The sequence below is a fragment of the Diceros bicornis genome, chromosome 1 (assembly GCF_020826845.1).
Source record: "Diceros bicornis minor isolate mBicDic1 chromosome 1, mDicBic1.mat.cur, whole genome shotgun sequence".
Taxonomy (NCBI): domain Eukaryota; kingdom Metazoa; phylum Chordata; class Mammalia; order Perissodactyla; family Rhinocerotidae; genus Diceros; species Diceros bicornis.
The window spans coordinates 86,237,484-86,243,483 of NC_080740.1; positions in this window are offsets into that span (position 1 = coordinate 86,237,484).

Here is a 6,000-nt window from a genome sequence, read left to right on the forward strand (position 1 = left end):
GCTGAGAAATCCCATGATCTGACGTCTGTAAGCTGGAGGCCCAAGAAAGCTGGTGGTATAATTCAGTTCCAGAGGCCTGAGAACCAGGGGAGTCGATGGTGTGAATCCTGGTCCAAGGGCTGAGAAGATGAGCTGAGATGTCCCAGTTCAATCAATGAATCAGGAAAAAAGGGGTGAATTCCTCCTTCTTCTGCCTTTTGTTCTATTCAGGCCCTCAGTGGGTTAGATGATGTCCACCCACACAGAGGAGAGCAGTCTACTTTACTGAGTCCACCCACTCAAATGCTAGTCTCATCCAGAAACACCTACACTGACACACCCGAAAACAATGTTTAATCTGAACATCCTGTGACCAGTCAAGTTGACACATAAAATTAACCATCTCGTATGTTTACATATGTGTATATGTTCACATATGTGTATACTTACTACGTGTGTGTATATTTTTATATATGTTTGTGCATATGCGATTATGTACATGAGCATGCCCAGAAGCAAGATAGTAATAAGCGTTATCTCGCACCCAGATCTTAAGTCTCTAATACCATTCCTTAGTACGAGGAACTCATTGGAGAAACGGCATATTCCAGGGCTGAAGGAGGGAAAGCACAAAATGAGCTCGAAACATCTTGTTACGCCATAAAATAAAGAAATATTAAAAAAAGAATGATGGAGACATGTCACAAGGACACAAGAGCCAGCCTGAAGGGGCTTTCATTGGCCAAATCTAGCACAACTTGAGCACAAAATTAATTCAGGATAGTAATGAATTATCAATCATTGAAAATAATAGGATCCATTAGTATATACAAATAATCAATAGATAAATCAATGGGACAGAAGGGAGGGCTCTTGCTTACAGTAAAATGCTGAGTGCTGACTGGTAAGTATGAAGGAAGAGCTGGAGTTGGAAAATCATCATTTTTGAACTATAATAGTTGCTATGGACTAAATGTTTGTGTGTCTTCCTCCACAACCCCCCCCCCAATTCATATGTTGAAGCACCAATGTGATAGTATTTGGAGGCAGGGCTGTTGGGAGGTAATTAGGTCATGAGAGTGGAACCCCCATGATGGGATTAGTGGCCTTATAAGAAGAGGAAGAGAGCTAGCCCTTTCTGTCTCTGTCACATGGAGATACAAAGAGAAGACAGCCAACTGTAAACCAGGAAGAGAGTCTTCACCAAGAGCCAGATCATGCTAGCACACTGATCTCAGACTTCCAGCCTCCAGAACTGTGAGAAATAAATGTTTGCTGTTTAAGCTGTCTATGGTATTCTGTTGTAGCAGCCTGAGCTAAGACAATAGTAAAGATTTGTTCAGGTAAAAATCATCAATGGATGCTAAATATATGAAGGAAATTTTGATGAGGAGCTGGGTATTTGCCATATTGATATATTGTCTTAAAATATCTCTGCATGGATTGCTTATTTGTTGCAAGAGGAAAAAAGTTTAACTATGCAGAAGAAAAAATGCACAATACCTTGACCAAACGATCAGACATCATGTGCCTCCAGATGGGATTCCCTGAGAATGACAACACCACTTCTGTAGTATTCTGAATGGAGATGCACAACCTGAATAGAATCGTGAGGAAACATCAGTCAAACACAAATGGAGGACATTCTCTCAAAAAGAGGGGAGAGGCTGTATTTTAAAAAAATGTCAATGTCATTAAAATCAAAGAACAGCTCAGAAACTGTTCCAGATTACCGGAGACTAAAGAGACATGATTCTATAAAGGACGTTATTGGGTCAATTGATAAAACTGGAATATGAATGGTAGAGTAGGTAAAAACACCATATCAATGTGAAATTTCCTGCAGTCAACAATTGAACTGTGAATATGAAAGAGAATGTCCTTATTCTTAGGCAAAACACACTGATGAATTTAGGGGTAAAAAGGTATGATATATGTAACTTACTCTCAAATGTTTCAGAAAAATAATTACATAGAAGGAGAGAAAATGATAAAGCAAATAGGGCAAAATGTTAACAATAGGTAAATCTACATAAAGATGTTCTTTGGACCATTCTTGAAACTTTTCTTTATGTTTGAAATTATTTTCAAATAATTCATGCCTCCCCATGTGTCTTCAGGTCAGTTGGACTGGCTAATATCAGTTGAAGTCAACTGGACTTTGTGCTCCAGGCTGAGGGTTGAGTCAAGGCCAGCCTCAGGTGTCTCTCACTCTCCTTGGAGCAATATGCTAGACAGGGTATATTCTTCTCATGGCTAAGGCAGTGGTGCAAGAAGGCACAGCCAACTGTGAAAACACAAGTTGAGTCCTCTGCTTGTGTCACATCTGGCAACATCCTATTGGCCAAAGCAAGTCATGTGGCCAAGCTCAAAGTCAGAGAGTGGACAAGTACATTCTGTCCCTAGTGGGAGAAAGTGAAAAATCCCAGGCAAAAGGTGTGGATACAGGGAGGGGTGAAAAACTGGGGCCAATAATAATTCAACCTACCACAGGTGGCCAGCATGAATATATGGTGGCTATTTAAAAAAATACTTGTAAAATTATAGCAAGCCAGGAAGGCAAGTTTGTAGGGGTGAAAACATTGCTTTTTCCTCTGAAAGGGCAATGTTGCAGCTACAAGTAGCAGAGGGAGACTGGTTCCTGTAGTCTGACTTGCTGAGGCATCACTTCCACTTGCTAAGTCTTTCCCAGTTCCAGTACCTGATTTTTATCTTTTCATCAAGGGAGAAAGTTCAAGGAAATGACAAGGAATATGTGTATATAATGGACTGCCACACCACTTATCTATGCCTGGGAAGGTAACTATCCAGTCCTGGCCATTTGTGCCAGCGTCTCCCTCCTAGTGTGGCAGGTAGAACCTTTCAACAGACCAAGTTTGGAAGATTGCTTGTTAAGCAAATAATTTGAGCAGATGGAGTTGGATCTTCCTAAGGCATGTTGCTGTTATCTTGTGACTTTTCTGTCTCTAGTTTGCAAATAAACAGATATACTTTTCAGGATTGGAATCAATCCTGAAAATCAGAGTATTCTGTCCCTTGGAAAATGTTGAAGAGACTCTATAAAGTCTTGCCTTTCAACACAGTTTCCTGGACTCCATACAGAACACTCTGTATTATGACTAGACAATGGACTTATTGCAACAGCTGAATGAAGGTTAGATGTTACCCTGTGCAGTTTGCGCTTGCCCAGTACTCATTCATCCTTCCTCTAATAATAGTGCCCTGAATTCCCTTTGAAGAACCAGTTCCTGGGCTGGCCCGGTGGCGCAAGCGGTTAAATGCGCGTGCACCGCTTCGGCGGCCCGGGGTTCAAAGGTTCGGATCCTGGGCGCGCACGGATGCACTGCTTGTTAAGCCATGCTGTGGTGGCGTCCCACACAAAGTTGAGGAAGATGGGCATGGATGTTAGCTCAGGGCCAGTCTTCCTCAAGAAAAAACGGGAGGATTGGCATTAGATGCCAGCTCAGGGCTAGTCCTCCTCACACACACACACACACACACGCACACACAAAAAAGAACCAGTTCCTCCCACCCATGACTCAGGGTATACGGTTCTGATGGAGCCCACTCCATCCACTACTCTAGGGTGGTCCTGAGAGCCAGACTTGAGCCAATCAGTGTAGTCCAAACCCACGATTGGTTTAGAATGAGCATGTGACCCAATTTGGGCCAATAAGAGTCAGATCCAGGGATTTTTTTTTTTTATTACAACTGTTTAGAAGAAAGAATCTGTCCCTTTTTCTGAACCTGGGAGGGAGTAAACTTGGAGCTGCTTGGAGCCCCCATAAGGGGAATAACTGGGGCCACATTCCAATAGGAGAGAGCCTACCCAAGCGGGAAGCCAACACAGAGGAAAATACAGCTGAGAAAGAGGGAAAAACCAAGCCCTGAAGATCATCTCAGCTGGATCCAGTGATACCTGAATCTATGCCCTGGAATTTTCAGTTCCAGAAGACAATACATTTAAATTGTGTTCCTTGTAAGTCTGTTTGATTTGGGTTCCTCTTGCTCGAGGGTAGGAAACAAGTTTTATTTATCTTTGTCTCCTGAGAACCTATAACAATGCCTGGCACACTTGTGAAGAACCTTCCTGTGTGCCAAGTTAAAGGGGCTTAGACTACATCCTGGGCAGGCGAGGGGTAACTGAATGGCATAAGCAGCAGACACATGCGACATTTTGTGTATCAGAGCTATCGGTGGGTAGAGCTTGGTGTTTTTGCTGCTTTCAAAAGCAAGTAGTGGTGAACACTTACCTCATACCTTACCTCATACCCCCACCCCCCAGGTGAAATTACATACCTTCTTACGACAGGAGGATGGAGCCGGAACTGAGTTTTATGCCCCCTCTATAGGTATGTGAGGGTTAGAGCTTCTGTTTGCTAGTTCCTCCCATGCCTCCCCATCATATTCCTGGACAGCTCCTGGAAGGAAACTTCTAGGTGTCCATGAGGCAGGCGGGCACACATTCAGAGCAGACAGGAAAGCACACACTTCATTCTGCATGGTAACATCAGGCACTCATTAAAGGAATACACTAGCTGTGGGTGATGAAAATCTAATTGAAACAGGCATCCTGTGAATGGCTCCAGAATCCAGGCAAGAGAACACTGTTAAATGTCTGCAAATTATTTTACAGTAAAGCACCCTTCCTTCTCTCCCAGACAATCCTAGGGCAGAACTGGCTTTTCTCTCTCTCCCTTTCTTTTGTTACACCTGTAGGCTCTCAGTTACATCATGGATTACAGTCTGACTATGGTGTAGAGTCTGTGTCCCTCCTAGATGTGACCCTTGAGGGCAGGGACAGTCTCATTCACATTTATGTTCCCCGCTCTCCCCACACCCCCCACAGCGCTCTTAATGCCCATTTGTTGGATTGAATTGGTGAAACTCAATGTCTAAATCAGCCTGATACAGGGCTGGCCCCGTGGCTTAGCGGTTAAGTGCGCGCTCTCTGATGCTGGGGGTTCGGATCCTGGGCGCGCACCGACGCATCACTTCTCCGGCCATGCTGAGGCCGCGTCCCACATACGGCAACTAGAAGGCTGTACAACTATGACATACAACTATCTACTGGGGCTTTGGGGGGAAAATAAATAAATAAATCTTTAAAAGAAAAAAAAAGATTTAAAAAAAAAATAAATAAATAAATCAGCTTGATACAAACAAATGATTGGAGATACACATCCTCTCTGACTCCCGATGTGTATCAGGACTCTTCTGTGACCTCAGATGGAAACTCAGTTCAAACTGACTAAAGCAAAAAACCAAAAACATAAACAAAAAACTGATCATTGCTTCACCTTCAGGCACAGCTAGATCCAGAGTTTCAAACAGTGTCACCCAGCCTCCCTTTCTCTATGTCTTTTGGCTCTCTGCTTTCCTTTGCTTTGGGCTTCGTTCTCAGGCAAACTCTGCACCTGAGATGACAAATATGGTCACCAGCATCTATAGGCTAATTTCTGCCAGCTTAGCAAGCCCAGTAGAAAAGAGTTCCTCTTCCTCAAAATCTCCAGCAAAGGTCCTGAGACCAAGTCTCATTGACTTGGCTTGGGTCATGTGCCCATTACTGAGTCAATTGGGGCCAGGGTACTGGGCTGCACTGATCGGCCAGCTCTGGGTCACATGTCCATTCTTGGCACCAATGAGTGAAGCCTGCCCCAAGTCACATGGATTGAGAGTAGGGGAAAAGTTGTTCCGCAAGGGAAAATGAAGGCCATACTACCTGAAGAAAAGGAAAAGATTATGGGCAGCTAAAACTCACAATGTCCACTACATACAAGCATTTGATAAGTTGCGTGTGTGTAATTATATCAATAACAACTGAGTGTTTACTATGTGTTTGCTAGCACTGTTCTAATCAACTTTGTTTTACTATGTGTTTGCTATGTTTACTGTGTGTTTGCTAGCACTGTTCTAATCGCTTTGCATCTATTAACTCATTTAATCCTTACACTAACCCTGTGAGGCAGGTGCTATTATTATCTTCACTTTACAGGTGAGAATTCAGGTCTGTCTAAACTC